At 43.1% G+C, this 23159-nt stretch overlaps 2 long non-coding RNA genes across 4 annotated transcripts; one reads left to right on the top strand and one right to left on the bottom strand.

Moving 5' to 3' along the window:
• Nucleotides 1-2514: 2514 nt before the first annotated feature.
• Nucleotides 2515-16326, top strand: LOC308192316. Of its 3 annotated transcripts, XR_013948718.1 has the most exons (5): nt 2515-3580; nt 3997-4989; nt 7511-7692; nt 13052-13194; nt 13936-14753. It is a non-coding gene; the product is annotated as an uncharacterized lncRNA (long non-coding RNA). The 3 variants fall into 3 exon arrangements; XR_013948716.1 differs by having other exon boundaries at nt 3997-7652; nt 13936-16326; XR_013948717.1 differs by having other exon boundaries at nt 3997-7692; nt 13936-16326.
• LOC308192317 lies at nt 11076-23048 on the bottom strand. The gene is made up of 4 exons (XR_013948719.1): nt 22691-23048; nt 12979-13099; nt 12594-12690; nt 11076-11530 (listed from the first exon to the last, which is right to left on the bottom strand). It is a non-coding gene; the product is annotated as an uncharacterized lncRNA (long non-coding RNA).
• Between the last annotated feature and the right edge of the window lie 111 nt (nt 23049-23159).

The following is a 23159-nucleotide window of genomic DNA, read 5'->3' as shown; positions in this document are numbered from 1 at the left end:
GGAGGTGGATTTCCTTATACAAATACTTTATCACTAACATCTGCCAACCTACTTCAGGTCAAAAAATACACAGAGCAGTATTTTAGGTAAATAATTATATAAACAGTTTTTTTTTTCAGGTTTGTAGAACAATCTAAAAACAAATCTAGAGCATTAACTTCTGTTACTTTGAGCCATTTAATCATTTCAAAATTGTGAGGAAGACTCTCAAAGGCAGATGTGGCAGAACCCTGTTATTTACAGATTCAATTTTTTTTTTTAAGTCTAAATTACCTTGCATTTCCATGATGGCCAGGGTTCATCTACCAAATGTTCATATCTTTCAGTACAAAAATAAATTCATGAATGCTTATTTCTGTATTGTTCAGTAAGGTGTCATGATACCATGGTTTATGCACCCAGTTGTTTTAAAGGTGTAGTCTGAATTTATTCTTGGCATTTCACTGAAGTGCTCTACAGCATATATTTCACTTTCTTCTATATGCCAGGGATCATCAACCATACATGGAATGTTACTTCAATTTTGTTTTTTTACAGTTAATCATACTACCATTGCACCTTAATTATCATCTCTGTTTTAATATGACTATACAGAGAGCTTCTTGCTTTAGAAGCTGCTCCTGCCAATCTCTGCATTTCATGCACCAGAAAATAAATTACTGTCCATCTGCTACTCCAGGGAGCACTGGAGATAAAGCAAGTCCAAGGTAAAATCCTTTATCCAGGAAGTCGTGACTTAAGAACGTTTTGCTCTTTGTGGAATATAAAGCTGTAGTTAAAACTTCTCCAAGTATGCTGTTACGTTAGATTAAATGTCACGAGAACAAATGGAGTCTAGTAATCGTCCCTGTTTAGGAACAGAATCTAACGTGCTGATATTGGTTTTTCCTATCAAGCACAACTGAGAAGTGTCATTCTTCCTCTACTTCCCTCACCTTTGTAGCCACAAAAATATCACAATTTCCTTTTAAAAATATCTTTCCTATTTTCTTCATAAAATTGGGGAGATTTCTTGTTCCTGTTTAAATGGTTCATCTTCAGGTTTCCCTCTTATTGATTTTCTGTGGTCTTTTCAAGTTCAATTTTTTTCCACCACAAAAACAAAACAAAACAAAGAAAAAAAACAACTATTCAGCCTTGTCCATTTGTGAGGTGGAAAGTAGAACTTATATTTCTGACAGGCACACATAAGCCAACCATTTTAAATTGGTAAGACACTCAGAGTATCTGAGTGTATGACTGCAAATCAGTGCACCAGGGCAAGTGAGCCTACCACTGTAGTGCCCATACATGCTCCACACCTTCTAATTCACACAATTTAATTTGCACTGCTAGCTGCACGCAGTGCATTTAAAGTTTACATAGAAAAATGTTACACAAAATAACTTCTGTACAGCTGAGATGACAACATTATGGGATTTTGGTTTTTGCTCCCTGCTGAAAAAGTTACCGTCTCAGCATTCAATCCAAAATTCCTAGTTCTCTTTAACAAAAAAGTACATTTATTTGGAAATATTATTTATTGAACTACAAGAAACATGACTTACAAGAATTATACTTTGTTCTTTCTACTTAACTAAAATGCCTGTTGATAGTATCAAAAAGCATGCGGTGTCACATCTGATAGATCTTTCATATATTAGCACATTATTATCATTCATTTTTCATTGAATGTGCTGTTCATAAAAGAAATGCTGTTTTCACATTATGCAAGTTAACATTACTTTGTTGTCCCCAGATCTGGTCCCCAGATCTGGTCCACCGATCAACGTCTGGATGAAGGCACATGTCCTTGCCTCTGAAGGGGAGGTGAAGGAACAGCTAGTGCAAGGAACACAAAAATCAGATGCCTGCATAAAGTCCTGCATAAAGAAGAGATCTTGGAAAAGCAAAATTAAATAACGTTAATGTCAAGAAAAGGAATTCTGATTCATAGAATCATAGAATATCCCGAGTTGGAAGGGACCCATAAGGATCATCAAGTCCAACTCCTGGCACCACACAGGTCTGCCCAAAAGTTTAGACCATGTGACTAAGTGCACTTCTTAAATTCAGACAGGCTTGGTGCAGTGACTACTTCACTGGGGAGCCTGTTCCAGTGTGCAACCACCCGTTTGGTGAAGAACCTCTTCCTGATGTCCGGCGTAAACTTCCCCTGCCTCAGCTTAACACCGTTCCCGCGGGTTCTGTCACTGGTGATAACGGAGAATAGGTCACCTGCCTCTCCACTCCCCCTCGCGAGGAAGTTGTAGACTGCGATGAGGTCCCCCCTCAGCCTCCTCTTCTCCAGGCTGATCAGGCCCAGTGACCTCAGCCGCTCCTCATATGTCTTCCCCTCTAGGCCCTTCACCATCTTCGTCGCCCTCCTCTGGACGCTCTCCAACAGTTTAGTGTCCTTTTTGTACTGTGGTGCCCAGAACTGCACACAGCACTCGAGGTGAGGCCGTACCAGCACAGAGTAGAGCAGGACAATCACTTCCCTCGACCGACTAGCAATGCCGTGCTTGATGCATCCCAGGATACGGCTGGCCCTCCTGGCTGCCAGGGCACACTGCTGGCTCATATTCAGCTTGTTGTCAACCACAACCCCCAGATCCCTCTCTGCGGGGCTGCTCTCCAGCATCTCGTCGCCCAGTCTGTACGTATAGCCAGGGTTGCCCCGTCCCAGGTGCAGGACTAGGCACTTGCTTTTGTTAAACTTCATGTGGTTGGTGATCGCCCAGCTCTCCAGTCTGTCCAGATCTCTCTGCAAGGCCTTCCCACCCTCATCCGAGTCCACAACTCCTCCAAGTTTGGTGTCGTCGGCAAACTTGGTCAAAACACCTTCTAGTCCTACATCCAAATCATTTATAAAAACATTGAAGAGGACTGGCCCTAAAATGGAGCCTTGAGGGACCCCACTAGTGTCCATTTGCTACATTCTTTATCTGTCATGACTAGACAGATGAAAATCTATGATGGCAATTTTGCCTTTAAGGTCATTTTCTTTTTTCTTTTTTTTTTTTTTAAATTTATCTGTTTATTTATTTATTTTTTTATATATAGATTTTTTAACAGGCTCTGTACTAATTTTCCTCACAGAATGACTAACAGAAATATGACCCTTGTGCACCTTTTGTAGTTAATTCATTAGGTCAACTCTAACCACTAAGCCCCTTGTCAGGTTATTTCTACTAGTGACAAGGAGCAATTGACCTTAAAAGACTGAAGCCAGGTAGATGAGCCTATGCCACAAGGTCTCTTGGCTCCACCCTTGTTAAGTGAAATCTGCCAGGTGTGGGTCATTTGACCTTTGCTATATAGGAAGCATGAGGAGTGGGGAAGGGGGCTGAGGTGGATTGCCTCCCTAGAGGAGTTTGAGGCTTGGGTTGTCTAGGGTGCTTTTTCTCTTGTGGTGGAAGGGACTCAGTGTTCCCCAGTAGGCTGCTTTTTCTTTGTGTTTTCTACCATCTCTGTGAAATAGTTTTAGAGACTCTAGGAGCTAGTTATGCTGGTGGTGCCTTCTCAGTACAGTAAAATCCTGGTGGTCCTACTTCACTGCGAAGCAGTTTGGAAGTGACTCAAGGCCAGAAGCTGGCAGGTAAGTGTTCTTGAGTTCTACGGTTGCTCAATGTGGAGGAGTTTGAGTACTTCCTTCACCTTGTCTGTTTTCAGTCAAATAAAATACTTACATGGATTCTAAGCTCCCTTCCCAGACCTTTAAAAAAAAAAAAAAACAGTCTCAGAAGCACAAGTGCATACAGGTAAGCCTGACTTTGAAGAATGTTCTTAAGTATTTGTTAAGATTGAACAGCAGGCTGTGTGAAAAAGGTGCCTTAACGTGAATTCAAATTTTGCCTTGTGGTAAGTAGAAACAGATTTGGATAGATACTGGTTGCGTGTTTGTTACTTTAACAAAGTGGAAATGGTGAGAATATGCTGTTCATAAAAGAAATGCTGTTTTCACAATACGCAAGTCAAAAGCAGTATGAAGAAAGTCTGTCCTCTTCCCTACAGGCCTGCGTCTCGGCTGTGGAGAAACTTTCTGCAGAGGTCCACCAACTTAAAGAAAATTGATTGTCCTCCCCACCTGTACAAACCAGCATCTCAGCTATCAGGGGTAAGCGTCCTTCTGCACAAGGAAGACGACAGAGTGGGTACACGCGCTGTGCCAGCCTGTGGTTTTAGCTACGTGACCACGGAGAGGACACGAGAAAATGGGATGGAAAATGTACCAGGACACTACAGGCTCAGGGACGTGAGCTGGAAGAGAAAAAAAAAAGGTTGGGAAAAGAGGGCTCTCGGAGAAACTTGGTGCTCCAACATCTGGTCCCCATGGCTCCAGTCAAAGACGGGAAAGGCCAGAAGATGAGCGGCGAGGAAGACTTCTGCCCTTCGACAGAGGGCCACCAGAGAGCGCCGGACGACCACCCAAGGACGGCAGTACCCATACGAATAGAGACGGGACCCTGCCTGACTGATTCTTCGGGGGCCTGGTGGCTGTGCGAGGGACTTACGGGGGAATGCAATGAAGGTGGGTTTGTCCCACTGACAGAAGCACGCTGCCAGCAGCCCTTGGTGCGCAAGTTAGGCGGAGCTATCCCCCTTGCGCCCGGCGGGTGTGCGCAGCGCCGAATAAACAGACCTGCTTTATAACTGTTTCTTTCTTCCTTTTCCTCGGAGGAGCCGCCGCTCCCCGCGGGAGCAGACCACGACCTCCTGAAGCCGAGCCCAAACGGGATGTTTAACACAGGGGGCCGGGAAGTGGTAGGGGACGCCCGCGCTTGGCCGGGGCCGCTGGTAAGCCGCGCAGAGACGCCCGGCACAGTCCCCGTCCGGGAGCAGGGCACCCTACGGGTGACCGGCAGAGCGGCCGGGGGCATTTGCTGAGCGATAGGGCGGCCGCCAGCGACCTGGGGAGCGGAGCGAGCAAATCCGAGGTCACCGCTGCATCCCCGTACTGGGAGCCAGGGCGGACCTGCTACCGGCAGCCTGAGAAGCAGGAGAAGGGTAAGCGGGCCCCTCGCGATTGTGACAGGGTTACCTGGGTCGTATCTGCAGCTGCTGGAGGGCTACCGGCTGGAGCGGTCGTAATTGTATGTCTTATTTGCAAATGTCCGGGTATTTTGTGTTGAAAGTAGCTGGGTAAGGGTGCGCGTGTTAGAGACAGTGTTGTTGTGAAGTGGGTGGGAGTCCTGACTCTGGTTATGGTCTTCTTTAACAGCCAGCGGACAGAAAGTGGCCTTAGATTGGGAACAGCCTATCCCCAATACCTTTTTAAAGCCTCCTATTGAGGGATAGGTAGGAGTAATTCCTTGTTTTGTGTGGGGGCTTACTGGCAAAGGACATGAGAAAAATTGGCGCTCAGCTCGGGTCTTGCTGAAATCTAAATCTTGTGAGCAAAGGTGGTATTGTTTGTCTAGTAGACGGAAGGCTGAGTGTCCCAAGTGTTTTCCCAAAGTTGGGCGGATTTAGGATTGCGGCAGGAGCCATCAAGAATGTGAAATAGTGAAGTTTGTACGTGGAAATAAAAGTTTAATCCCAGAGAATTGGGACGTTTGGGAAGAAGATGGGGAGAAGACGGTAAAAACCTGCAATAAAAGGTTTGTGTGGAAATTGAAACAAGGGACAGTAACTAAAAAGGAATAGAACTGATAAATAGAGGGGGATAGGAAATCAAGGAGATGAGCAATACCCAGAACAAAGACGTTTTAAAGAAAAGCCCTGTCGGGTGCATATTGGCACATTGGAAGGGTATTTTCAGAACTGGGGCACAGAAAGCAAGAGGACTCTCCTCAAGTATTGCAGTCAAGGGTGGCCACTATACAAGCTTGAGGATGGAGCTAAATGGGCACTTTATGGATCAATCGACTATAACATTATCTTGCAATTAGTGCTGTTTTTGAGGAGAGAAAGAAAATGGGATGAAATGTTGTATGCTGATACGCTGTTTCAGCATCCTGGAGGGAAAAGGGTATGGAATGAAGCTGGCCCCTGACTGAGCCTTTGGTGAAAGTACAGGCTGGAGGAAGCTAAAAAGAAGCGTTAGAAGGGTTATTGAAGGTGCTAAAGGTGTGGCATGTAGTATTTGACAGCTGTTTGAAGTTGAATGAGCAGGGAAAGAGGATATCAAAATCACGGGTGTGAGCCCTCTGGGGCCTCTGGTAAATACCAAAATCTGGGTAAATTGGGAATTGAGAATGTGTTCCAACAAGGTCCAAAGAAACCCCTATGGAATTTTTGGAGCAGCTTTGAAATGCAATGAAGAGGAAAAAAAAAAAAACGATTTGGACCTGGCTTTGGGAGAGAAATGGAGGCAATTGGCTAGCCTCTTTCTAGGACAATCGGCCTCTGATATGAGAAAGCCATTGTCTTAGGTTGCAGGATAAACTTGGCAACAGTCAGAGCAGGAATGCCAGGGACCTGGGGCATCTAGCCTAGCAGATCCAGCAGTTGGAAGAAAGTTAGGGAATGAAGAAGAGGCATGGATTTTAGGTTGGATATGGGAACTTCTTTCTCTGTGTTAATCCAAAAATTGATTCTGGACAAGCTCTAGGTTTGTAAATGTAGTAGGAGCAACTGGCCAAAAGGCAAAGGTGTTTTTTTGCAATGCTCGAAATTGAAATTGGGGAAAAACGATGGGAATCCATCAATTTTTATACTTACCCAATTTGCTAAGGCCCTTCTTAGGAAGGGACTTGCTGGAAAAAGTGGATGCAAAACTTTCTTTTGAACAAGGGAAGATGGAAATAAAAGTACTATCTTAAGCTCTGAAGTCTATCTATCCCTGGTGAGTCCAGAGAAAGCTCCAGATAGGACTCCCTGAATGGATGTAATTATGGACCAAGCGTGTCTGGGAGTTTGGGCTACAGGAATACCTGGGGGAGCAAAAAATGTAGTACCTGTAAAAAAAAAAAAAACAATTTAAAGGAAAATGCTCCCAAGGTGTGCTAAGAGCAATACCCACTAAAGGTGAAAGACAGAAGGGGAATGGAAGGAATAATCAATAACTTTCTTAAATATGGACTATTAGTAGAATGTGAGTCAGAATATAACGCTCCATATAGGCCTGGTTAGAAAGGCAGATGGAACCTATTGTATAGTTCAGGATTTAAGGGCCAACAATACGATAACAAAAGACTTATATCCTGTAGTAGCCAACCCCTACAACCGTTTGACAAAATTAGAAAAGAGTCAAGTTTGGTTCACGGTACTAGGTTTAAAGGATGCCTTTTTCTGACTGCCCATGGCACCTGAAAGCCAGAAACTCTTTGCCTTTGGATAAGAAAATCCTAAAAGAGGATGAAAAACTCAGCTTACTTGCACTGTGTTATCACAGGGGTTCAAGAATAGCCCCACCATATTCAGAAACCAAGTAGCCTGTAATCTTGAAGCTTGGAAAACCCCTTCAGGGAAAGGGGACACTTGCAATATGTAAATGATGTGTTGATAGCTACTCAGGAGGAAAAGGAATGTGTAGAATGGACTATTAGTTTACTAATTTTTTTTTGCATTAATACTGTGAACCCAGCCTCTTTCCTTAGTGTCAGAGTTTTTGCATCAAGACCATGGACACGGTATACTCCAGCTGACCACCCCTGGAAGACGCAAAGGACTGGTATATAGATGACAGCACCTTCGTCCGCCAAGGACTTCACCTGCCAGGATATGCGGTAACAAACATCAGCCCAAAAGGCTGAAATCGTCGCCTTGGTAAGAGCTCTTGAGCTGGTGAAAGGGAAAAGAACTAACATTTGGACAGATTTGAAATATGGTTTTGGTGTGGTGCCTGCACATGGGGCAATTTGGAAGGAGAGAGGACTCTTATCATCCTCAATTGAACATGCAGAAGAGCTAAAGTTGCCATTTTGCACTGTAAAGGACATCGAACAGGGGATGCTGCTATTGAAAGAGGAAATAGATTGGCTGATGCAGAAGCCAAAGGGGCAGCAGAACGGGCATCTGAGAGTCAAATTTTGGCACTAGTAGCAGGAACAGAAAACAAGGCATTAACAAAAGTCTTAGAAAATGAAGTAGAATATTCTAAGATCAATAAGCAATTAGTTGAAGATGTAAATGGAAAGCGTTACCTACAGGTTTAACACAAAGAACTGATGGGAGAATTGTGATACCATATGATATTGGATGGTAATTGGAGAACATAAGAAAGCATGCTGGGGAGCTGAACTATTAAAACGGTTTTTGAGTAGAAAATGCATAGGACCTGATTTGTATGCCATTGACAGACAGGTATCGAAACAACGTGTCATATGTCTTAAAAATAATCCACAGGCAGGAATCGAACCCCAAACAGGAACAATAGGGAAGGGGAATGTTCCTGGGAAACAGTGGCAAATTGATTTTTTTGAACTCCCAAGAAAAGGGGGTTTAGATGCCTATTGGTACTAACAGACACCTTTTCCAGATGGCCAGGAGCATTGCCATGTAGAACTAACAAAGCCAGAGAAGTGTCCAAAGTATTGTTGAATGAAATGATACCGAGATTTGGTATACCCTCAGTAATGTCATCTGGCAGGGGACCACACTTCACTGCAGAACTGACCTGACAAGTCAAAGTGCTGGGGATTGGTTGGCAACAACACTCTCTGTATAGGCCACAGGCAAGTGGCCAAGTGAAAAACCATGAACCATTTGATAAAACAACAGATTGGTGAAATCTGTCAAGAAACCAATATGTACTGGTAAAACTAAGCCCCTTTTGAGATACTGCATGGCAGGCCTTACCGAATACCATATGAAGGAGAAGATCTAACACAAGTGGGAAACCAATATTTGCAACAACATGTTACAGTTTTGGGCAGGCAACTAGAACAAATCAATAAGAACGTTTTAGGCACTAGACCTTTTATTTGCCTCCCAAGGGGAAGTATGCACTTTAATAAATATTAGTTGCTGTATGTATGTAAATGAGGCAGGATGAATTGAGACTGATCTCTCTCTCTCTCTCATATATATACATATATGTATTTGAAAAGACCAAAATCCTACATAAGGTAGTTCAAGATGACACCTCATGGGGTTTTTGAGAATTATGCAACAAAACGACCTCTTGGTTACCCAACTTTTCTTGGCTTAAGCAATTGTTTAGAGGAATATTGATCTTTTCCTAGTATTCTTGACCTGTGTAGTGGTACAGTGTGCATTTTGGTGCTGTATGAAAGGACTAGATGATTATGAAACCTGGAAGTGTAACTGAAACGAGCACCAAGGCGAAACTGGTGAGAATTTTATGAAATCTATGAACCAAGAAGGATTGTTATAAGCAAAAGAACTTGCTTTGGCTAAAGAAAAGGGGAGACTTGAGACAGGGAACAAGACAAAGGATGGTGATTCCTAGGTCTGAGCTGGCACAATTGTAGGTTAACGACCCAAAGATAAGGGCGTAAAAGACTGTCTGCATAGATAATGGAACCAGCAAGAACCGGCTTGAGTGCTGAAGTCCCTCAAAGACAGGAAAGGCCAAACTGAGCAGCGAGGAAGACTTCTGCCCTTCACCAAAGACCAGCAGAGTGCGCCGGACGACCACCCAAGGACTCCAGTACCGATATGAATAGAGACTAGAGACGGGAACCTACCTGACTGATCAGCCACTTTGATTAGCTAATATGACTGATTAGCTATAACTACCAGGACTAAAAGTTTGGTATTTCTGGAGAATATCACGTAGATGAAGGAGTGTTCAAGTGATGGTGTACAAGTTTTGAAGTCTACAAGCGTATTCTACCAAACTTTTTAAGAATAAATTCCATGCTAGGCCAATTGTAATGAAATTTTTCTCTCATTTCTACAAAGCTGTCTCAGACTGGAAACTTGAGACAGTTCAGTGTTGGGTAGTCATCTGTCTTAAAATGCCGAGAAGCAGTTAATAGAAAAGACTGCATGTCTGACGATCGTACAACCAGATGGGAGGCTGTTTTACCTGGGTCTGTGGATTTTGTGTCTGTATGCTGTTGAGGAGATTGTTAGAATTCTGATTACAGAATAAAGAACCTACAGCAAGTGCAGAATGCAAATGCTGGAGAGCAAAGCTCAAAGTTTTACGCTTCCTGGGACTGCCTAGCGTATTAACAGGTCTAGGGAAAAAAATGACTGTGGTTCCAAATTAAGAGCCCATTGACAAGTGTGATTTAAACCTATCCCCATCTAAATCAGTCAGCCCTCCTGAAATCTTCAAATACTTAAGAGGTAACCCGCAGCCAATGGTGTCAAAAAGTGCTGTGAGGTTGGAGAAATTAGTCTGCATTTCTCTCAGGTAACAGTTTTGTCCGCGTGTGAGAAGCAAGTGAGGGATTTTGCTGCCCTTGTGTCTTTTATTTAACCTCCATTAGCACCACATGTAGTAAAATGCTACTGTCTTAAATAAATGTGACGTCTTTGAGAAACAAATCAGATGGCAAATAATCTGTTACGAGCTGACTGCCTTCTTCCCCCCAGACAGTTGAGATGCATCTCTTTTTCCCTCTCTCAAGCATTTGCTGCTTTGCACTTCCTTTTCTTTCATTGGAGAGTCAGATAAATCGGTTGCTTTGCACTAGTATATGTTCCTTGGAAAGCCGGATAAACTCTCTTCAAACACTGGACTCACTATAAATGATTGCTTCCTCTAGCTGGCACTTATGCTCTAGCTGGATCTTCCAACTCCCATTTTACTGCTTCTGCTTACTAAGTAGGTGACAGAAACTTTCATAACCGGAGAGCAGAGAAGAAGGAGCTGTAGTTCTGTATAAAGAAAATATTTGGAAGTTTCGAAGGTGTTTCCCCTGCTCATCTGCCATCCATATGTTAATCAATCACCTGATCTTTTGCATTACAGCAAAAGTCTTGATTCAGTTATTACGGAAAGTTATTTCTGAAAATACTCAGCCACCTCTGTGCATGCCAAACCATCAATGGCACTGTGCAATACAAAGACTGCAGGGATAAATCAGGTTGTGGAATGAATGGCAACATAACTATTTGGTTCCAGATCCAAAATGTCATTTATTTGACCATTTTATTTATGGTAGCCCTCCCCTCCACTACACTCCTCTTCCCTTCCCTCCCCTACACTCCTCTCCCCCTCCACTCCCCTCCCCTACACTGCCCTACGCTACCCTACACGTCCCTTCAGTACCCTCCCCTTCCCTCCCATCTTCTCCTCTTCTCTCCTCCTCTCTTCTCCTCCTCTCCTGTCTTCTTCTCCCTTCTCCTTTCTTTCACAAATTTGAATGCAGTACAGGGAGAAGCTTAACTTCAAATCGCTTCAGTCGTTCTCGTAACTTGTATCACTGGCTGATTCGTGGGAGTCCATCAGCAGTAATCATAAGCGTTCCAGCTGCTGTGGTCCTGGTCAAGCAACAGTCTCAAACTGGGAATCGCTGACTTTTTTCTGTGGCTCGGACAGGTGACTTTCAATTCCACCCTGGCTTGGACACGTCCTCTTGCTATGCCCCCACCTACATTACAGTTCTGCTTAGAGGCAGAAGCACGGTTTTGAAGTAGTGCCACTACTTCCATTTTCAGTGATTTAGTTTGGCTAGCCAAGTGGTTTCTGTAAATAGAACGCAATAAAGAGATTTTGGTTAGAAACAACTAAATGAGTAGTTCCTTTCCATGTGGGCAATGAATATTTACCCTTTCCTAATGGAGACTACAGTGTAAGAGATAATGACAGATCATTCAGAGAGCTTTGAAATATCCCTTGGGGATGCTTAGTCCAGAGGACCAGAGTGAATCTGTCTAAAGTCCACCATGGAATCACTCTGAATTACTTGCTAACAGGCGCATGTCCTTACTATGTCTGATATGGCTTCAGCTGGTGTCGGGGTTCTTGTTCACCTAATACCTAAATTAAGAGCTCTAAATGAAGATGGAAAGATGGAGAAACATATAAATCACTGATGAAAAGTGCTTTGAGAACTTTGGCCATTAGCCCTGGAAAGCATCAAAGTACTGTCCTATGAAGCAAATGCCTCATTCTCTTGATATTAAGGAGGTAAATAAATCCAATGTTGTAACATTAAGGATAGTTTAGAAAAGTAAACACTAAAAACAAGTAAAGGAGAAGAACAAGTAAGCAATTGCAACGCCTATGGGGTTATTGCAGGGTTAGGCAAAGAACTGTTGTGCAATGAAATCTTGTTATAAAAGAAATATTATGTGAATTTTTACTGTTTCATTTGTTGAGCTATATTTGGAAGGGAGTGAATCTATCAGGATTAGATATCTAATTTAGAAATGTGATTAAAATTGGTTTCTCTTTCCTTTTGAGTTCACTCCTTTTTATAGGATTTTATAATAGAATACGTATATATTTAAAAAGAAAAAAAGAAGAAGCAGGTAATTATATTCACAATTATTTTTTAAATACAGCAACAGTAGCAAGGATGAGATGAAAAGTATTTATACACCATTATAGTGTCAAGGTATGTCCCATACATTAGTGACAGTCAGAGGATTCATTTTAGAGAACAAAAGATACCTTTAAATAAGTAAATAAATAAAAATGTATGCACATATACAGAAACCTAAGAAACTGCTATGCAGGTCAGCTTCTTGCTCTCTTTTCTGAAAGTTACAGTGAATACAGAATCAGTGTGTGTTACAAACATTACCCTCAGTCCACCACAGATAGGCGCGAGAGGTCAGTCTGCAGGTTCTGGAGGCAAAGAAGCTGCTCTGGCTTGATGTGAAGAGCCAAGACATAAGCTGCTGTCAGAGAAAAGATGCTGTCAAAGAGTGTCACATCTATGCTAGAGCATCTCTACCACCATCTATACTGCATCTATATGCATCTGTGCTAGAGCGTCTCTACTTAGCCAGTCTGGGTGATCTTAGGAGCATTCTGAAGACCCAGAGGAGGGTCTGTTTGTCATTTCTGTTTTTACAGCCAGGGAAAATTCTTACCATTTGACACAGCGTGGATGAAAAACACTAAGTGTACTTCCAGTCTTCACAACTTCACTACAGAAATGCACCTGATTCTTTCACAAAACTCACATGTGGTAATTGGAAATATTCATCAGCACTCTCTGTTTCCTTCCTCATCTCAATTCTCTTTTGGGCTGTGAAGCTTTGAAGATCAGAGATGAAGATCAGCTATAATATGGAGTTTTGGAGACTGCAAAGGAAAAGAAGAATCATCCTGAAAACTCTTTTCAACCTCACCTGCGATCATCACAGAAAAGAATACCAAAAGAATAAGGCTTTATCATGGTAAGCATAAATTTGAGCGTAGGTCTCCTATAACTGTGGCGAGGCGAAACAGGTTCCAAACAAGGTTAAGGAGCACACCCATAATCATTTCCACAAAACTGTGTTTTCAAACAAATGGTTTAAAGGTTTAGATTTTCTTACAAGTGAAGAATGAAAAAATAAACAAACCAATAAATAAATAATTACCGGGACATACAGTTTTCCTCTAGCTTGCTTTGCTCCGTTCAGAATCTGAGTCTTGGGTCACCGTCAAGGAGCAGCACTGTAGAGAAATGCCAAAGCCTCCCCAGACTTGCTGTACCTTCATCAGCAAGGGCTTTGATACTGCTGCCTCCTCAGCAACATCAGCAATTTACTAGGAAAGTTGGTGTCCACCAGGTCAAATTAGGAATAGGAAATCCCTCTTGCCACAGCTTCACACTCACACCAGAAGCCCCCGCGGCGGTGGCGGCATATCTGTATTTCCAGTTAGTATTATTTCCTGAAATAGCCAATCCCACTTTTTTCTTTTTACAGTCTCACAGTCTCTTCTTTTTCCTCTCCCCGGGAAACTTAGAACTACTCTCTTCATACTTGACAACTACATATGGAGCTGTATCAGCCAGAAGGAAGTTTCCTTCACAGTTGCTGCTTCTTACAGTATCTGGACTCTTCCCTTTACTCTTACTTGCCTTTCCTACGTTAGCGCAAAGGAAGCTGTTTTGGAGATTGACTTTTACCGTCTGATGCCTTGTTTTCCAGAAACTACCCTGAATCACCTTTACGAGAGCTGTCCCGCGCTGTGAGCATAAGTGTTGCCGTCTGGCCAGATATTTGCCTTCGAAGTCAATAACCATCTGTTGCTCTGTGCAGCTACATCACTGAGCAAAAGTACCACAGTTAACGCTTGTGAAAGGACTTTACACAACCTACAGAATACTAAAATGAAGCATTCACAATAAAAACACATTTTTTTCCTCGCCAAGCGTCAAAACACTTACAGAAGGGCATGGGCCCTCTCTATGCACCTCAAGGTGGGATCCACAGAACCTCACACGGTTTCAACACATCCAGCACACTTCTCTGTCCCTCCTAGCTAAACCTGCGCAGAGGCAGCTGTTCCAAAGTGCCATTGTGACATAATTCAGTTCTGTTTGGGAAGTCGTTGCCGTAGGCCCCTTGCAGTGACAACCAAACACTCTCTGTTGCTAATGCGTACGTCTCAGAAACAATTAGAGAAGTACCACTATCCCCAAATTGACCTTAATTAGATTAGTTCAAATTATTCTCTACTACCATACATCTGTGGAAGGTGTGTGATAAATCTTTTCCTTAAGAAAGGATTACAGACAAAAAGAGCTTGATTCTGATACATTCCCCTTACTTTCAAAGCTGTTGACCTTTTAGTTCCACGTAAGAAAAAAGAAGGTGAAATCAACAATTCTCTTCCTCCGAGTTGGGAATATGAAATAACCACAGTTATCCAGGAAGCCTTAAAAGGAAACTATATATTTCCTTCTTAAACACCTTGTTTCTTCTGAAAAATGAAATTTCCAGTACTTCGTCCCTCCCACGGGATGCCGTCCTTCCCGAACTGATCCTGAGGGGGCTGCCCACAGGCAGCAGCTCTTCAAGATCTGCTCCCACATGGCTCCGTACCACGGGGTCCATCCATCCCCCAGGAGCAAACTACTCCAGCACGGGTCCCCCACGGGCGGCAGCTCCCCCCAGACCCCCTGCTCCTGCGTGGGCTCCTCTCCACGGGCTGCAGCTCCGGCCCGGGGCCTGCTCCTGCGGGGGCTCTCCATGGGCCGCAGCCTCCTCCAGGCCACATCCACCTGCTCCACCGGGGGCTCCTCCACGGGCTGCAGCGTGGAGATCTGCTCCGTGTGGGACCCATGGGCTGCAGCGATCTGGTTCCCAGATCTGGTCCCCAGATCTGGTCCCCAGGAGAACGTCTGCATGAAGGCAGTGTGATTTAACCCAGAACATGGGGAATATTTTGGAGCACCTTTATAAGTCAGGTCGCCACAGATGACCTAATTCCTAAGAAGGTCTCTTACGGGAACCAAATTCTATGGTGCACAGCATATCCTAAGCCACAGTTGGGATCTCAAGCTGTCATCTCAGCTTGACTGGCTCCCCAACTTGCAAGTATGCAGAAATAATTCAACAATGCGCTCTACCCTTTTTCGCCCTAATGTCTCATCTGTGGTGGTTTGCAAAGGAGTTTTTGCCCTGGCAGGAATACGTTAAAGCAGTTTTGTTGCAATGCAATGTATTTTGGGAAGTTGTCTTGCCCTCTTATACATCTGCAACCTCCTCCCTTCATCAAGAGGAGACATTATGAAGTTTGAAGCTACAAATCTCTTATGCAGAATAGGAGCAACACAAAGTAAAGGTAGCTGTTTATCTTGGAGGGGGGTACGTTTGAATCCAAAACTCATCTTTAGGACCGAAGCCAGACATTAGGTTCTCTATGTTAATAGGCACATGAGTTTTTTTTCCACCTGGAACACGATTCAACAGAGCAGTCAACCATTTCTTTAGCTTTGAAGATGCTGAAATGGACCCTGGGTTCAAAAGAACCAGTTCCCAGCCTGTCTCTAAAAACAGGTGTTTAGGGCTAAAATCTGAGTTTCCTTTCTGTTACATGAAGGTCCAAAGAGACTCATCCTCCCTTCTCAGTTCAGTTCGATGCTGCCTAGTCTTTTTCAATACTCAGTAGTGGACCTCAGACCCTCATATTCTGAGAGGGATTGCACTCCCCTTAAATAATATGGGAATCCCGTTTTTCTGTCTGAAGGGGGAATGGTGTAAGGCACTTCTAAATCATTGCAGATTGCGGTTGTTGTCAATTGCCATGTAAATTAAGGCCACACAAGTACCTTCTACTGTTTTGTCTTCCCTTTCATTTGTAGTCTTCCTGTTGTAGATACTTTCTTCATTTGTAGATACTTCCTTCATCTTTTCTGTTTTCAATGAAATTACTTACATGGGATCTAAGCTCCCTTCCCATCCCTAAAAAAAAAAACACAACCAAACAAAAAACCAACCACGTCAGAAGCTCAAGTGCATACAGGTAAGCCTGACTTTGAATAATGTTCTGAAGTATTTGTTAAGATTGAACAACAGGCTGTGTGAAAAAGGTGCATTAATATCAATTCAAATTTTGCCCTGTGGTAAGTAGAAACAGATTTGGAGAGACACTGGTGGCGTGATCATTACTTTCACTTTTCGGAGTCTAACTCTGCTTTGCTTTAGTGTAAGAAAATAAGTTTCCAGTTCAAAATGTTTTTTTTTTCTTTTTATATTAGTTACTGAAAATATTCATAGGGCTTTTTTCCTAAGTCATCAGAGTACTTTAATTTCACTCTTTGGTCTAAGCAAGTTGAAATAATTGTGTTCTAAACAGAGCAGCATCTTGTACACTTCTAACATGTACAGGTACCAAGAACTGATTAGAGTCCCATCAGTCTGCAGCGGTCATGCTAAAAAAATTCAAGAGCAAGAGTTTGAGCTAGCCCTCAAAAATGAAGTGCAATGATTAAAGTTGCAGAGCAAGACAGTAATTCTGTATTATCCAAGATGGAATATAGAAAAAAAAACAAACCACGTCGACTAATTCAGTAACTCCTTGGCAAGAAAAATGAATTCTATTGTTCAGGATCAATTTTCAATTGACCAATTCTTCCTTAACGTGGGTACCCACCCAAAAGCAAAAGAAGTCGAAATATGTGCTTCTTTCCTCTTTTCTCTAGCTTCTAATTCAAATCTGTACCTGTACTTCTCTTTCAAATATTTAATAACCTTACCCAATGCAGGGTATCTGGGGGTAAAAAACCTGGCCTTAAATACACTTTATAAACCATTTTCAATGAACATGGACATACCGCACACCTAGTCTGAAACACTGAAAAGTGTGTGTCCTATTTTTCTTGGTGTCCACAGGTTTGGGGCTATGTTTTTATCCCCTTCTTTCATGTTCAGTTTTCCATTTCTGGCATACCTGCTGCAATGCACATTTCTACCAAGTTGTCAGTTAAGGTATCTGCTATATTATACATGCTTCTACTTAAACAGTATTTTGGTGGTTTTTTTTTTTTTTTTAAGGTAATATTGTAATAGAAAACACATGGGTTCAGGTAGCTTATGTGGTTACTTTACCTTGAAACTTTCTGAGAAGCTTACGTTTTTGAAAATATAGAATAATATTGCAGGAGATGATATTACATTTAGGATGCTATCTTATTCTGTGTATTCTGTTTCAGTCGTTTTACGGTGACAATACATTATAGTAACTGCAGCATAAGGAATTAGTGTCAGTAAACACATCAACTCTTTGCTTCTTGAAAAAGAATTGCAATGTGATTTTTCAACACCATCACTTAAAATGCAGGTCACACTGGCGCAAAAACAAATAAATAGCAAAACCATTTCTAGACTTGATTTCTTCCAGCATAATAAGAAAATTAAGCTAAATATGGCTTTGAGAACAGATGTGTAAGACAAATGCATGTAAGCAGATCTCTTCTTGGATAAATTAGTTTTGCTTAGGAATAAACAAACGAGCAACTTCTACATGTAAGTAAAAATATTTGCCTGAATAACTTTCTGTTGATTGTTAATTCTACAGAAAGAGGGATGAAGAAATTTTTAAATCTCTCACCTTAAATATATATGGTCATGCTCTGCTGTTTCCATACTGCCTCTAATTAACTTCAAAGGGGGATTGTTACCCTTCAACATATAATAATAACATCTTACTTTTACCATATAGAAGATGTAACAGAAAATGTTGCTTGGCTTTGTAAGTGCATTTTTTATAATATATATATATTTTTTGAGGAGTATATACTTGATTGTTAAATACCAAAGGAAGTATAAGATGCTGGTAACATGCTGTTTCCCACGTCACAAATATTTAAGGACTGTACTGGTAAGGACTTACTGCTTAAAATGCAAGAAGACAAGTCACTCTTGTGGCATAGCAGTATAAAAGAATTATTAAAAAAAACCACTTTACGTTTCCTTGATGTTTATGGCAGCCACCACCTATTTTTTTCTTTTCTGTTTTGTCTTTTACACCCAAACATTGAATTTACAGTAAATCAGAGAGACGCTTGAGGGTAGCTTGTAACCGAAGGTTAATCACAGAAATACAGATCAAAGACTGATTTTTGTATGAGTCAGTCACAGACTTCAGAGCTGTACCAACACAAACACTATATATTCCTTTTTCTTTGTAAAGTAAGTATTTATTCTGCATAGACCATTCTACAACAGCAGTTAGTGACTTCTTGTCAGCCAGCAGCATGTGACAGGATTCTTCCATTTAGCTCTAAAGCCATTCAGTGTTTTGCCTTGCGTTTTCCCTCTGTCCTGACCTGTCACTCAGGTTCCTTAATATAAAGACAGGAAACAAAGTAAGCCAGAGACCTCTGTTCTTGTTAAGGAAATGACTGGATATCCATTAAGAGTGCTTGACAGAAACTGTCTACCAGTGCCTACACATATCGTTTAATTAATTTATATAATAAATGTGTCACTCTCCTGGAAGTACAGTGAAGGGGAAAAAAAACAACCCTCTTACACCAAATAGTACCAACACCCATGATTGATTATTTGAAGTGTAAAATTCACTTGACAGTTTTTAAAAACCCAATTATACCCAGTTGTATGGGTATAATCCAAAACTCGTTACATCAATTGAGTAAAGTCAATGCCTCACCCTAAAAGACCTGCAACTGAACTGACCTGCTGAAATGGCCAACTCTAAAGGTATTTGTGAACCTTGCTTGTGAAAAGAACTTTCAGCTTTGTTAGAATCATAGGACAATTTGCCTGTGAATAAGTAGAAAGTTTGGACATTGGGGTGCATCAAGCACGGCATTGCTAGTCAGTCGAGGGAAGTGATTGTCCCGCTCTACTCTGCGCTGGTGCGGCCTCACCTTGAGTACTGTGTGCAATTCTGGGCACCTCAGTACAAAAAGGACACTAAACTGTTGGAGAGTGTCCAGAGGAGGGCGACGAAGATGGTGAAGGGCCTAGAGGGGAAGACATATGAGGAGCGGCTGAGGTCACTGGGCCTGTTCAGCCTGGAGAAGAGGAGGCTGAGGGGGGACCTCATCGCAGTCTACAACTTCCTCGCGAGGGGGAGTGGAGAGGCAGGTGACCTATTCTCCGTTACCACCAGTGACAGGACCCGCGGGAACGGTGTTAAGCTGAGGCAGGGGAAGTTTAGGCTGGACATCGGGAAGAGGTTCTTCACCAAACGGGTGGTTGCACACTGGAACAGGCTCCCCAGTGAAGTAGTCACTGCACCAAGCCTGTCTGAATTTAAGAAGTGCACTTAGTCACATGGTCTAAACTTTTGGGCAGACCTGTGCGGTGCCAGGAGTTGGACTTGATGATCCTTATGGGTCCCTTCCAACTCGGGATATTCTATGAGTCTATGATTTATTTTTGATGTATTTCTTACTTTAAGTCAGCAGCTGCCAAACATGTATTGGTCACCAATAACCCAGAAAGCAGGAATTTCTCTTGTCATGACTGTGCTTTTGGATCTTCACAAGTATTTTATTTTCTTGTTGTTCTCTGCTTTTATGCAAGTAGCACATCAAGACAACATCAAGGTACCTGCCTTTGCATAAGGAAAAGAACAGGAAGTTCTGTTTTACCAACTGTGGTTTAACTTACGCTGCGTAAGTAACTTACAGCAGAACTATATACATTTTAGTTACATTTGGATAGGAAAAGAGAATGATTGATACATTTATCCCGATAAAAAGTATACATATGCTAAAATGAGGCAAAAAAAAAGGCATTTCACGAAGGAAAAGGGAAAAGTAAAAGTGGCAAACCGGGGATGAGGAAAAGGATAAAGGCAAGTGCTGCACTGACTAATGGAATGAGGCAAACAAATGCTGGCAGTAGGCTAGCGAAGAGGAATCGGTTGTGTTTAGCTTAGCAGAGCTCTCTAAAATAAAGGAAGCGGCTTATATAAAGCGCATGTCACAGGGATCAAAAGGATGACGATGCACAGGTAGCAGCCGCAGAATACTGCTGGGTTTAGTCATGCAGCTGCTGACAGAATTAGGTCAGCAGAACAGACTACAAAATTCAAGCTTTTTCCCCCCAGTTTTCTCTCCTAGCACTATCGCATGAATCAAAGCCCTCTCTGCTGCGAGTCTCTGGTGGGTAGGAGTCGAAGGAGCGCTGCTGCCTGCCCCGCCGCCCTCAAGATGGCGCCGCGTCACTACCCTGCGGAGAGAGAGGGCGGCGGTCAGCCCTGGCGTGGAGCTCTCGCCACTGACAGGACACGGGCCGTGGCCTTCTAGCTCTGCTTGTGCTGCCGGGGAAACAGCACAGGTACGCCAACAGGGAGGCAGCTCCGCGAGCTGCTGTCATGGCAGAGTGCCACCGTGCTCAGGGCTGCCTGATCCTACCAAGCTCGGGCCTCGTGTTGGTGTGCCTGCAATGGCCTGACAGAAAATGTGCTTCAGCGAAGAGTGCAGAGGGTGATGTGTAGCTGTTACTCGTGTGGCCCCTGATACCAAACAGAAAGGGCTTTCATTACATCCTCCTCCTCTTGCTTGGCTTTGGAAAAAATCTACTGCATCCAGCCTGTAAGTTGGAGACATTAAATATATACATATGTATATTTGATATTGCTACATGTTCTCTGAGGAAGAGTGATCTAGTTTAGGAACAGCGTTATCATACTGCACCTAGTGCCTGCATGCTGTCCAGTCCCAGGGGATGTTAAGGTCTATGCTGCTTTGTTATCTGTACCTCATCCAGGAGAAGGTGAGGTGTTACTCTGCAGGGGGAACAAATCTAGGACCCTTTTATGAATGGCAGCACAATGTTTTAAGTAGTTTGCAAACAATTTAATCCTAAGTGCCAAATCCTACCCAAGCAGGATCCTTCCTCACACAAGGTATGGGGAGGACACAGGAGGAAGGAGTCAGAGCAGAAAGGCATCAATGGTCCCAGGAGTATAACCGTTTTCAAGGGTGAAATTGAAGTCAGGATGAAGAAAACTGGGGGACAGTAGGCACTGTGCCACAGGCCCAAACCTGTAACTCAGTATAAAAACTTATTATTCTCAAAAGAAGTGTGAATAAGTGATCACAGAAGCAAGTACTAACATTCAGAGCATCAAAAAAGGACGAGGTTAATGTATTTTTAATTCATAATGCAATGTTAAAAAACAGAATGAAACTCAAGTTGGTAGTGTGAAACATTATCAGATCTTGAATTTGTGAGTGTACAAACAACACTCAAATCAAAGCTGTATCCTCACAGGAACTTGTTGGTAGTAGTGGTAATTGCCCATTTGTTGGTTTAACACACATCTGCGTGCATAGGCTTGCAGCTGTTCACTGTCTTAGTAGTTGTGCCCCGTTCAGTCTCCAAAATCTACTAAGCCCTCATGGTTCAGCTGTGAATGAAGACTTTTTCCTTCTGCTGTCTCAGCTGCCACACTGTAGAAGTCAATAAGCAGCAAGTACTGCAACATGCAAATAAACCTGTTAGGTGGGGACAAAACCTTTTTTTCTTTCCACACTTCTGACAGAGAGAGGATTGATTGGCAATATTTTTCCTCTTAAAGACTGTGGCTGCCAAATCTAGAGAAAAACTACTGGTCAAAAATCAGTTATGCTAGTCAATGTTGTTACATGATGTAGTGGCTTTGACAGAAGCCTACTAAAGACATTTCCACCACTGGAGCTCTCAAGTATGTCATTTTACACGCTGTGGGGCTACTCAGTGAGTAGCAGACCAGACTATAGCAGAATGGCCTGGATTAAGACAACTTCTCCACACCAGGATTGGTTATTTTTCAACTCAGACAACTTTCCGGGTTGTATGTAATGGGAAGACAGTGGTATTAATAACACAGGAGTTGACAAATAACTACAACTTAAGTGTCCTTCCTAGTTAAGGAAAGTAAAAGTGTCATGAAACGTACCGTCCAGCTCCTGGAGGCTTCTCCTTAACTGGAATGCGGTTCATACTTCCTAGCCTCAGTCAAATCCATGGATGCTCTCAAATCAAGACAGACTACCGAGATGTTATAGTCACTACCATTTTTCCCTGAAATTATTCACGCCCCCATCATAGTTGGGATTACCTTGCCTCCCCTTCCCTTTGGTACTTTTTTCTCCAGGAGATGAACTGAAATCTGTTGTGTGCGCTTTACAGGAGAGACTGGCAGTGTGGGGCAGTGTCCTGCATTATAACTCTAGTTGTAGCCCCTCCTGCCCGAGGTAGAGCAGTTTCTGCTAGGCCAAACAGAAATCAGGAGATATGAAAGAATATGAAGTATTTTGAAACAAAGAATCGAGTGTGAATTAAGATTCTAATTTGAAATAATGTGAAGCAGATTCAGGGGAAGTCTGCGTCTAGAGGACTGGAGCATCTGTTGTACGAGGACAGGCTGAGAGAGCTGGGTCTGTTTAGCCTGAAAAAGAGAAGACTGAGGGGAGACCTCATCAATGTGTATAAATACCTGAGGGGAGGGTGTCGAGAGGATGGAGCCGGTCTCTTTTCAGTTGTGCCCAGTGACAGGACGAGAGGCACCGGGCACAAACTGCAGCCCAGGAGGTTCCTCCTCAATATGAGGGGGCACTTCTTTACTGTGAGGGTGACAGAGCATTGGGACAGGCTGCCCAGAGAGGTTGTGGAGTCTCCTTCTCTGGAGATATCCAAAACCCGCCTGGATGCCACCCTGCGCAATGTGCTCTAGGTGATCCTGCTCGGCGGGGACTGGGTCATCTCCAGAGGTCCCTGCCAGCCTCGGCCACCCTGTGAGTCTGGCAGGTTTTCGGGCAGCGCAGCAGCGGCTCTGCTCGCAGCAGCAGCGCAGGGAGCGGCGCCGCGGGCGATCGCGGCGGCCCTTCAGCTTCACGGCCTCGGATGTCTCCGCACCAGGGCCTTCTCCCGGCTCTCCTCCTCCTCCTCCTCCGCCGAGCTGGGGC

Source organism: Anser brachyrhynchus (genome assembly GCF_964034855.1).
Source record: "Anser brachyrhynchus genome assembly, chromosome: 3".
NCBI classification, from domain to species: Eukaryota; Metazoa; Chordata; class Aves; order Anseriformes; family Anatidae; genus Anser; species Anser brachyrhynchus.
The sequence above is the reverse complement of the archived record's forward strand: the minus strand, read 5'-3'. Positions and strand labels throughout refer to the sequence as shown.